We start from the raw sequence: 12412 nt of genomic DNA, 5'->3' as shown, positions 1-12412 counted from the left end.
TCAGTCAAATAGAGCCGACTTCGCTGGTCGTTGGCCAAGTCGGCCGGTAATGGGCCAAGTCGCCGGTGGATGATTTGGGGCTTAGGGATTTATGTGGTGAAGATTTCTGTCGAGCATGAAGGCGGAGGGAGGAAAGAGAGAATCACAAATAGAAAATAAAATAAATCAAAAGGAAATTGTTTTATTAATAATTTAAAATAAAATAAAAATGATAAATGAGTGAAAAGATGAAATAGGGAGCTAATGAAAAGAAGTTTGATGCATTAGGGAGTGCAGTCTAGTTTATTATGACCTGGGTACTGAATAGAAACTTAAGTTTGGTTGTAGACATTTATCCCCAACTCCTCCTTTCACGAATTCTGACATTTTTTTTAAAAAAAATCGAATAACGAGATTAATTGGAATGAATTTCTTAGCTGATGTGTCAAACTAAATTATTAATCTTTGTACCAGCATTGGTGCAATAACACTCGTTCAAAAACTATTTTCAGATGATCTCACAACTAGATCTTATAATTTGATTATCCATAACAAAATATTATTTTTATGTTTAATATATTATTTTTTATTATAAATATGAGAAAATTAGCTCGTGTCATCGATAAAGAACCGTGAAATATTTTATTTCCTTCTTGGATGCGCCTCATTCAAGTCAACATTTGACTATTTGAGACAATTAAAATAAATATATTTATAAGTTAATAACTACTCAATGAATAGATGCATGAGAAATGTTATTCTACCACATTCGTTATAAATAAATTTACAGTTTCGTTCACAAAAAAGAAAAAGAAAAAGAGAAGATTGATATGTCAACTGGGTTGACAGATTCTAAAAACTAATTACATTGTGCCTAATTGGTTCAATTGATTTGGAGGACCAGAGAGATTCGAAAGGTGGATTTGAAATGACACTCACTTTGGGTGAATTTCAACTCATCATAATCACTATTGTATAAACTTATGTTAAAAGAGAGATGAATTTGAAATCCATTCAACATAAATTCATCCAAACAATTAAATCATATATTTGAAACATATATCTTAACATCTCTCAACTCAAACACAACTTAAGTGAATTCATCGGTTTGAAATATTATGAGAAATAATCGGCATTAGTAGGCGTGGGCTGTGTGGTTGCATCATCTCGGTGAGTATGATGAAACTAGAGCTCCAACCAAGCCATCTGATGTCTCGCATTTGCAATATCCTAGGAATAGGGTATTTATTTTAAATTAATTCCACGTACAACTTAACCCTTATGTCGTATTTGGATTGAAGAGATTTCAAAATTTATAAATTTTAAATATATTCAAATATAATTTTATTATTTAGAAAACTAACACCATAAACTTCAAATCTATTTTTTCGTATTTGCATAGTATTTCATATCAATTAAGATGAATTTCAAATTCACCTAATAATGAAATCGTTTAAAATCCATTTTACTTTATATAACTATTGTGTAAATAAAAATCGTATTAATTTATAATTTAATCTATTGTTTATTTTTAATCATAAATATAATTAAAATTCATGAATTTGAAATTATTTCGTCCAATCATATTTTATAAGCTCTATAGATATTAGAGCTCCATAGAAATTATGTGACATCTATTGAACCAAAGATATTGTCACGCCGTTTTAAAAAAAAATGAAGAAGAAGAGAGAGATTATTGTCCCGTCCAATGTGTGATACTTGATAGATCATAGACTTCCAAGTTCCAACTGATCACGTGTAAGTGAATTATTATGAGTCATGACCAGACATGTTACTGTGGATATACGAGTACGACAAACTAAAATTCTCAATTATTGTTATTTTGAGTCATGACCAGACATGTTACTGTGGATATACGAGTACGACAAACTAAAATTCTCAATTATTGTTCACATCGGCCATTATATATATATATTCAACCAATCGGTGGGATTTAATTTGGAACAGACCATATAAAAAAGCAACCACTATTCAAAAAAAGAAAAAGAAAAAAGCAACCACTTATTTTGTGGACTCCATACGACATGTCCACTGACAAGTGACAACATGTGCTGAAAGATAAAATAATTGGATTTGTGGCGGATATTGATTCGATTACCACCTAAAAAGTTTAGATATTATAAAAATATTATTTGATAGAAATAGGACCAAAAAAAGTATACAAAAAATATATACAAGTAAACGCAATCGATCTTATTTGTGGCGGATATTATTCGATTATCTACATATTTTTTGGTTAGACTGTCACATGACAGAGTTTGCCAAGTGTAGTTTACCTGGCTAACGTAGTTTGCAGGCTATTTCATTAGTCCGAGAGTTTACCCAGTGCGCACCGAAAAATAGCGGCTGCGGGATTCCACGTCATAAAAAAAGTCACCCATGTACACGAATTACATATACATAAAATTTATTAACATAGATCTAAAGGGAGTGTCGGAATTCGTAGATCAGTAGGTAAGCTCTTGACAATGGTTAAGAGTTTGGTTGCCCACTTCCCCTAACCAATGCCTTATCGGATGAGCCTGTCCCACAACGACATACGTCTTGCTCAATATAGTTTATCTGGCCAACATAGTTTGCTCATATACACGAATTACATATACATAAAATTCATTAACATAAATCCAAATGGGGTGTCGGAGTTTGTAGAGTAGGTAAGCTATTGGCAATGGTTTGGAGTTTGATTCTCCTAATCAATGTCTTATCGGACGAGCCTATCACACAACGACATAGGACTCGCTTAATACAGTTTATCTGGTCAGCGTAGTTTGCTGGCTATTCTGTTAGCTTATGAATTTACTTAGTATGCACCAAAAAGTACCGGTTGTGGGTTTTTACGTTATAAAAAATATATATTTATATATAATAGTACACATTTGTTGTAGTGACCCAAATACCATTTTATTAAATGTTAAAACATGATTAAGTGGTCATTATTAAAGAAAATCGAGTTATTAAATAGTTCAGAATCAAGGGATGATAGTTCGGACCATTCGAAGTGTTCGTAACCACCAAAGAGTGTTCGAAAGCACCGAATTTAAAACGGACGACCTGAAAATAGAGCGGACCTTTCGTTGGTTGTATGGCCAATCATTTCAATGAGGTGTCAAAAGTTTGGTAACACATAAAAATTTGGTTGATCCGAATTGGAGATCCGACCTTCCGAATGTAGGTGTCCACTGAGATGTCAAGACATTGTTGACACATTGATGCATGAAGAGATCAGTCGATCTAAATTCGGGATCCGATCTACCGATCATCGCTTATAAATATGCCTTGCGGATTTCATTTGTGGATGCTAGGTTCTTCTGAGGTCGTAGCGAAGCCGTTCTAGATTTTTGGGGCATTCGACAGTAAAGGGCTGACGACAGACGCATGTATAAGTCTGAACTCCTAATAGCTATTGGGAGTAGCTAGTGAGTATGTAGTAGCCCTACTACTAATTAAGCTAATCCATTGCTTAAACACGATTAAGGAATTAAACTCGGATTCAGGACGTTCAAAAAAGCTTCGGATCAATTCAAGTATTCGGACGATCCGAACCCGATATCGGAGGATCCGATCAGTCCGAAAATAAGAATTGGAGTTTGGAGGCTCTGAGGAGTTCAGACGATCCGAACTTGGATCGGACGATCCGTGCTACTGTCGACAGCTGTGTTGTCAAATCAAGGCACACGTGGTTGGTGGAGGGCGATCGGACGATCCGATCGTCGCCTATATATTGGGGCCGAGAAATCTGATGAAACTTAAAATTTGTAATTATTTATATATTTAAAAGTGTGTTTTAAAATTAAAGTTTCATTAAAATTATGAAGTTGTATTATTTTTGTGTTATGTGTTTATATTTAAATATTTTACTAAAAATGTTGTATTTTATGTTTTGCGCAGGTTTGGTAAAAATAAAATTACTCAAGCTACAATGGTCATATTGGAGTAATCTCAAATCCTGTAGAATTACAAAAGAGGCATATTCAACTTTGTAGAAGACAAGAAATTCCAAAAACCTCATTAAGATGATCAAAATAATCAAACATCAAAATGGAGACAGATTTACTTTTACTATGACCAGCTTATAGTAAAAATATCATAACTATTTCACCTTTTACCCAAAAGAGGTGAATTATATGTCCAAACACATCTACACAAAATATCCTACGTGCTCTATGTTGAAAAGAAAGGCTGAATCGGTGGTCTAAGGCATCAAACATGCCAATTAAAGTTGGGTCATGGTATTGACATTCAAGGAGACAAGCACCCACCAACTTTACTATTTCACATTTAATGAGCCTTGGACTCTTGCTCTCATTTGGCCTATAAATAGATGTGTTGTATAAGCTTTGTAGTGTGCAAGAGTGTAGAGAAGTCCTCATTTATAAAATAAATATTGTGTGTGTGAGAATAAAAGTTTGAGTGTGCATATTTCTCAAGTTCAAGTATGAAATTTATTTTATCCTTACTCTTGAGTTTCATGTTCATGGCAAGCTAAATCTTTTTATGTCAAGGTGAAAAGGTTTTATTGTTGGTCAAGTAAGATTGTTTATATTTTGTATATTCTTCTCTTTTTCTATTTCTATTTTGTTTTTTCTAATTGATCCTTATTTGTAGGTATAATTTTGGAAGATTTGTTGTTATCTATTTACATCAAATGCTTGGTACCTTGAATGTGGTTACCTTGATTTGTTGTCAAATATGATACAATAAATAATACAATAATTATATACTATAAATATAATTATCTATTTATAATAAAGTCATATATATTATTTAGACGATAGCGTGACACTGTCGGTTGTTCTAAACAATATATTGTGATTTAAACTAACATTTACTTTCTCGCATCTAACTTTTACTTTATTGCAACTAACATTTACTTTTCCGCAACTAACATTTACTTTCTCGCATATAACATTTATTTTTCCGCAACTAACATTTACTTTATCGCATCTAACATAAAGTCATATATTTTATTTAGACGATAGCGTGGCTCTGCCGGTTGTTCTAAATAAAATATTGTGATTTGATCTAACATTTACTTTTATGTCAATTTATATTTATGCATTTATATATATATTATGGGTACCATGTATTAAATATCGGCTGATATTAATATAGTGTGAACTATATTATATGATATACTTGTTTAAATATTTAATTGTTCTTTTTATGTTTATATTTATTCATCTATATATATATTATGGGTACCATGTATTAAATATCGGTTAATCTGATATTAATATAGTGAGAACTATATTATATGATATACTTGTTTAAATATTTCATTGTTCTTTTATGTTTATTCTTATTTTAGTTTTTTTTATTTATTTTTATTAAGCAATCTTAAATAAACCAACAATGAACCTTTGAAACCTTGACAATTTTATAATTTGTGTATTTGAAGTTTCATAATAATATTTCCATCTATAATATATCATGCTAAAATTAAACTTACAGCATCCTCTCCGTGGATCGATCTCGTACTCACGAGTATATTACTTGCAAACAACCTACACTTGGGTGAATTACAATTTAAGTTGTAGCAAGTTTTTGGCGCCGTTGCCGGGGAGGTATAAATTAAGTTTAATTTTATGTTATTTATGTAAATAGTATGTTGTTTTTAATTGTATGATTGTTTGGAGTCGTAAACAAAGTGGTAGACTTGTTCGAGTATCTAAAAATATTTTAAACATGGAGGATAATTCTAATAATCAAGATGATAATAATAATAATAATTAAGAACATGAACAACCAAGAACACTTAGGCACCATATGAATCCAATAAGAACTAGTACACCATCTTGTTTAGTCTTTCCTCCTGATGCGTCTAATTTCAATTTTAAACCTCAAATCATTCAACTTTTACCAAATTTTCATGGCCTAGATTCTGAAAATCCATATTTGCATTTAAGAGAATTTGAGGAGGTTTGCAACACTTATAATGATCAAAATTGTAGCATGGATATTGTTCGATTAAAGCTTTTTCCTTTTTCTTTAAAAGATAAAGCTAAAACATGGTTGCAAAATTTGAGATCAAGTTCAATAAGATCATGGGAAGAAATGCAACAACAATTTCTAAAAAATTTTTCCCTTCCCATAGAACAAACTCTTTTAAAAGACAAATTGCAACTTTTTCTCAAAAACAAGGGAAAACATTTTATCAATGTTGGGATAGATATAAAGAGTTACTTAATACATGCCCACATCATGGTTTTGAAATATGGAGAATAGTTTCTCACTTTTATGAAGGTTTAATACCTAAAGATAGGCAAATGATAGAATTCATGTGTAATGGAACTTTTGAAGATAAAAACCCAAATGAAGCTATGGAATATTTGGAGTCATTAGCAGAAAATGCTCAAAATTGGGATAATATAGGCTCAATTGAACCACCAAGTAAAACCAATAATTCAACAAATGGGGGTGGTATTTATCATCTTAAAGATGATGTAGATGTTCAAGCTAAACTTGCATCTTTAGCAAGAAAAATCGAGTCATTAGAAATGAAAAAGAGTGATCAATTAAAAAGTGTTTAAGAAATTGTTTGTCATATATGTGACACACATGATCATCTTACAAAAAATTATCCTACTTTGCCTTCATTTAAAGAATATCTCCATGAACAAGCCAATTATGTTAACAATTTTAAAAAACCAACATTAGACCCTTTTTCACAAACATATAATCCTGGTTGGAGAAATCATCCCAATTTTAGTTGGAGGAACGATAATATTGCACAACCTTCACAACAACCTTTTCAAAATAACCAAAATCATCAAGGTTATGCTCCTTATATCCCACCTCCAAGAAAACATTTTGAAGATGAAATTCATGCATACATTCAAAAGCAAGAGTCTATCAATATTCAAAACATTCAATCTATGAATGATTTGAAAGAAACTCTTGCAAAATTTGCATCTGCACTTAATATTCATGAAAAAGGAAAATTTTCATCTCAACCACAACCTAATCCTAAAAATCAAGATAAATTTGATCAAGTTAAATCTGTTATTACTCTTAGAAGTGGTAAAATAGTTAACGATCCATATAGTGATGAAAACAAAGATCAATTAAACTCAAAGAGTAAAGATTCAAATCCTGATACTTTTGAGAAAGATGATGCTTTGAGTCCTAAAAATAAGAAAATTGATGATAAAATAAATAAACATGTTCCTTTTCCTCATGCATTAGTAAATAATAAAAAACAAAAAAATAATTCTGATATTTATGAAGTTTTTAAATAAGTAAAAATAAATATTCCATTATTAGATGTTATTAAACAAGTGTCTTCTTATGCAAAGTTTTTAAAAGATTTATGTACTGTGAAAAGACAATTGCATGTAAAGAAGAAAGCATTCTTAACGGAGCAAGTAAGTTCTATTATTCAAAATAATTCTACCTTGAAATATAAAGATCCCGGTTGTCCAACAATTTCATGTATTATTGGAAAAAATAAAATTAAAAAAGCTTTGTTAGATTTGGGAGCAAGTGTGAATTTAATTCCTTATTCAGTTTATGAAAAGCTTAAGTTGGGAGATTTAAAACCTACATCTGTTACTCTTTTACTAGCCGATAGGTCAATCAAAATACCTAGAGGTATTGTAGAAGATGTATTAGTTCAAGTTGATAAATTCATATATCCCGTGGATTTTATTGTCTTGGATACACAACCAATAGAAGTACATAACGAAATTCCAGTAATATTGGGACGTCCATTTCTAGCAACTTCAAATGCTTTAATTAATTGTCGAAATGGAATAATGAAATTGTCTTTTGGAAATATGACTTTAGAACTTAATGTGTTCAATTTATGTAAACAATCAAGTATTAATGAAGATGATAATGCAATAGAAACAATCGTGGAAGAAAATATACACCAAAAAAACTTAAATCAACAATCTGAAGTTTGTTTAGTGGAAAGTTTTGATTCAAAAAATATTTTTAAATCAAAGTTATTTGAAGAAATTAATGAACTTGAAGAAGTAAAAGAAAATGATCATCCAAAACTTGAATTAAAACCCTTACCAATAGAACTAAAATATGCTTTTCTTGGTGAAAATCAAACATATCATATTGTAATATCTTCTACCCTCTTATCAAAACAAGAAGAAGATTTAATAACACTACTTAAAAAACACAAAAATGCAATTGGATGGACTTTGCAAGATATAAAAGGTATAAATCCTTTAATCTGCACACATAGAATTCACTTGGAAGAAAATGCTAAAACATATCAACAACCACAAAGAAGATTAAATCCACACATGAAAGAAGTTGTTAAAAATGAAGTTTTAAAACTATTAGATGCCGGAATTATTTACCCAATCTCGGATAGTAAATGGGTAAGTCCAACACAAGTAGTACCAAAAAAATCAGGCATCACTGTTATAAAAAATGAAAAGGGAGAATTATTACAAGCTAGGATTCCATCTAGTTGGCGTATGTGCATTGATTATAGAAAATTAAATAATGCAACTAGAAAAGATCACTTTCCGTTACCATTTTTAGATCAAATTTTAGAGAAAGTGGCAGGTAATCCTTATTATTATTTTCTTGATGGGTATTCGGGGTATTATCAAATACCAATATCATTAGAAGATCAAGAAAAAACTACTTTCACTTGTCCGTTCGGAACTTTTCCTTTTAAAAGAATGCCATTTGGTTTATGTAATGCCCCGGCTACTTTTCAAAGATGCATGCTAAGTATTTTTAGTGACATGATTGAAGAATTTGTGGAAGTTTTTATGGATGATATAACTGTTTTTGGAAACTCATTTGAAAACTGTCTTAAAAATTTGGAAGAAGTTTTAAAAAGATGTGAAGAAAAAAATCTTGTTTTAAATTGGAAAAAATATCACTACATGGTTAAATCCGGAATTGTGTTAGGGCATGTCATATCTGAAAAAGGAATTAAAGTTGATAAAACTAAGGTTGATGTTATTGCTAATTTACCATCACCAAACACGATCAAAGAAATTCGATCATTTTTGGGTCATGCGGTATTTTATAGAAAATTTATAAAAAATTTTAGCATAATATCGAAACCAATTTCAAATCTTTTAACAAAAGATGCACAATTTGAATGGACTCAAGAATGTGAAACTGCTTTTAAAAAGATAATTAATCTTTTAACTACATCACCTATTTTACAACCTCCTGATTGGTCTTTACCATTTGAATTAATGTGTGATGCAAGTGATTATGCTGTAGGAGCCGTGTTAGGACAAAGAAAAGAAGGTAAACCTTATGTGATCTATTATGCAAGTAGAACCTTAAATAGTGCTCAAATCAATTATTCAACAACTGAAAAAGAATTAATTTCAGTAGTGTTTGCATTACATAAATTTCGATCATATTTAATTGGTTCTACTACTATTGTTTATACTGATCATTTTGCCATAAAATATTTATCAAATAAACAAGATGCTAAGCCGAGATTAATAAGATGGATTTTGTTGTTACAAAAATTTGATCTTGTAATAAAAGATAAAAAAGGAAAAGAAAATGTAGTAGCCGATCATTTATCAAGAATAATTTCTGAATCATCTCAAAATGAAATACCAATAAATGAAAATTTTCCGGATGATCAACTATTTTATGCTACTACTATGCCTTGGTTTGCTAATATTGTAAATTTTCTTGTGACAAATAAAATGCCTTCTCATTGGAGTTCACAAGATAAAAATAAATTCTTGAAAGAGGTCAAAAAATTTTATTGGGATGATCCTTATTTGTTTAAGTATTGTCCTGATCAAATTTTTCGACGATGCATACCCGACAATGAGGTAAGTAGTGTCATTAAATTTTGTCATTCTGAGGCATGTGGAGGTCATTTTTCGTCAAAGAAAACAGCTGCAAAAATCTTTCAATGTGGATTTTATTGGCCTTCTTTATTCAAAGATACACATTCATTTTGCAAATCTTGTGAAAATTGTCAGAAAATGGGTTCAATTTCAAAACGAAACATGATGCCTTTAAATCCAATCATGATTATTGAAATATTTGACAGTTGGGGAATAGATTTTATGGGTCCATTTCCATTATCTTTTGGATTCACTTATATTTTAGTGGCTGTCGATTATGTTTCAAAATGGATTGAAGCAATTGCATGTAGAACTAATGATCATAAAGTTGTGATAAAATTTTTGAAAGAAAATATTTTTAGTCGATTTGGAATACCTAGAGCTATAATCAGTGATGGGGGAAGTCATTTTATAAATAAATCATTTTCTTCGTTGTTAAGAAAATATGGTATTACACATAAAGTTTCTACTCCATATCACCCTCAAACGAATGGTCAGGTTGAACTTGCAAATAAAGAAATAAAACAAATTTTGGAAAAAACAGTCAATCCAAATCGAAAAGATTGGTCTTTAAAATTAAGTGATGCATTATGGGCATATAGAACTACATTTAAAACATCATTGGGGATGTCACCATATAGATTAGTTTTTGGAAAGCATTGTCATCTACCTATTGAAATTGAACATAAAGCTTATTGGGCAATTAAAGCGTTTAATACTAATTTAGATGATGCATCTAAATTAAGAAAATTGCAATTAAATGAACTAGAAGAATTAAGAAATGATGCATATGAAAATGCAAAGATTTATAAAGATAAAACAAAAGCATTTCATGATAAAAATATTATGAGGAAATCTTTTGAAATCGGACAAAAAGTTTTACTTTATAATTCTCGCTTGCATTTGTTTCCAGGAAAACTTAGATCGCGATGGTCTTGACCATTTATTGTTAAATTTGTCTATCCTCATGGTGCTGTTGATGTTGAAAATCCTAAAAATAATAATGTATTTAAAGTTAATGGGCAAAGACTTAAACCGTTCATAGAAAATGAAGTTCTTAATGAAGAGTTTATGCCTTTATATGATCCAACTTAATTGTTACTTATATTTTTATTTTATTTTTGCAGAATTGAGTTCACTTCCCGGTTAAGTGGCGGATAACGGTACTCCGTGACTACTTTCAGTCGGTTTTATTTCAATTTCCCAAAATAATTGAATATATATATATATATAAATATATATTATGGATGAAGCTATCAAAAAACTTGGTAAATATTTTTCATCTGTTTCTAAAAAAGTTCTGAGAATGATTTATGAAGGCAGATGTGAAAGATTGAGAATGCTTATGCAAAAAGGAATCCCGGAGGATATTCGTCTTATAATTGAAGCCAAGGTTCGATTAGGTGGTGAAGTTTCAAAATTCTTACTTGTTCGAAAATATGTCTGGACTAGGAAAAAGTACCTATGCGAAGAAAAGAAGGGCTAAAGGGTTAGATGTTTGTCATAATTGTGCTAGATGGACTTGTAATAGACAATGCAGATCTTTGGGATATGTTTCCACAAATAGAGAATATAAAATTGATTTCATTAAGAATGGGCTGAGTAAAGAGTCATTAGATGATATATCATTGACTCTTGAGACGCATTCTAGTGGAGATGTTCAAGGTCAACTTCTCCATTTATAGAAACTATTCCAAGCGCAGCGTCATGGTAATGGTCTTGGGAATCTGACTAAAAAAGACCCTATTTGCCAATTTATAAGAAAATTGGATGGTAAGCCAACCCTCGACTCATAAATATTGAAGGAACACTGTGTGCCACAATCACATCACTGTTTATACGCATGCATGTTATTATTATTATATATTATTGTTTTTTTTACTATTTTCATCATTTTGTTCACATCTGTATTCCTATTTCTGTCTTATTCCTTGTTTTTCTTATAAAATCACTCAACTCTCTCTATATTTTTGAAAAGAAAAAAAAATATGACAGGACACCTTCTTCAGTCTTTCTCTGTTCAAAGGCTAACTTCTCGAGTTCGCCTACTCGAAATCGATATGTTGCAATTCAATCTTCTTCACAAAAATTGAAAAATATTTGTGTCTTTTGTGGTTCTAATACTGGAAAGAATGAAATATTTGTTGATGCAGCAATTAATCTTGGAAAAAAGTTAGCAGAGAGAAAAATTCACTTGGTTTACGGAGGAGGCAATATTGGGTTAATGGGATCTATTTCAACAGCAGCTCATCTTGGAGGTAGTCAGGTTTTGGGTATTATTCCTACAGCTTTAGCTGAAGGAAATATTACAGGTGTTACGGTTGGGGAAGAGTTGAAAGTTTCATCAATGTACGAGAGAATAACAAAAATGATAGAAAATTCTGATGCTTTTATTGCCTTACCTGGTGGTTTTGGTACTTTAGAAGAAATTTTTCATGTTGTTTCTTGGGCACAACTTAATATCCATAATAAACCTTTTGGCTTGTTAAATATCAATAACTATTATGATGGTTTGTTGACTTTTCTTGATGTAGCTATGGAACAAAATTTTATTTCAGAAAATTCACGAAGGATGCTCATCTCTGCTTCGAATGAAGACCAATTAATTGATGATC

General features: G+C 30.7%; 1 non-coding gene across 1 annotated transcript; it reads right to left on the bottom strand.

The window, feature by feature from the left end:
* Positions 1-6097: 6097 nt before the first annotated feature.
* Positions 6098-6208, bottom strand: LOC140885921 (small nucleolar RNA R71). Its single transcript, XR_012151334.1, has one exon. It is a non-coding gene; the product is annotated as a small nucleolar RNA R71 (small nucleolar RNA).
* Between the last annotated feature and the right edge of the window lie 6204 nt (positions 6209-12412).

This window comes from Henckelia pumila, chromosome 2 (assembly GCF_033568475.1).
Source record: "Henckelia pumila isolate YLH828 chromosome 2, ASM3356847v2, whole genome shotgun sequence".
NCBI lineage: Eukaryota > Viridiplantae > Streptophyta > Magnoliopsida > Lamiales > Gesneriaceae > Henckelia > Henckelia pumila.
This window is presented reverse-complemented; position numbering and strand designations above follow the sequence as displayed.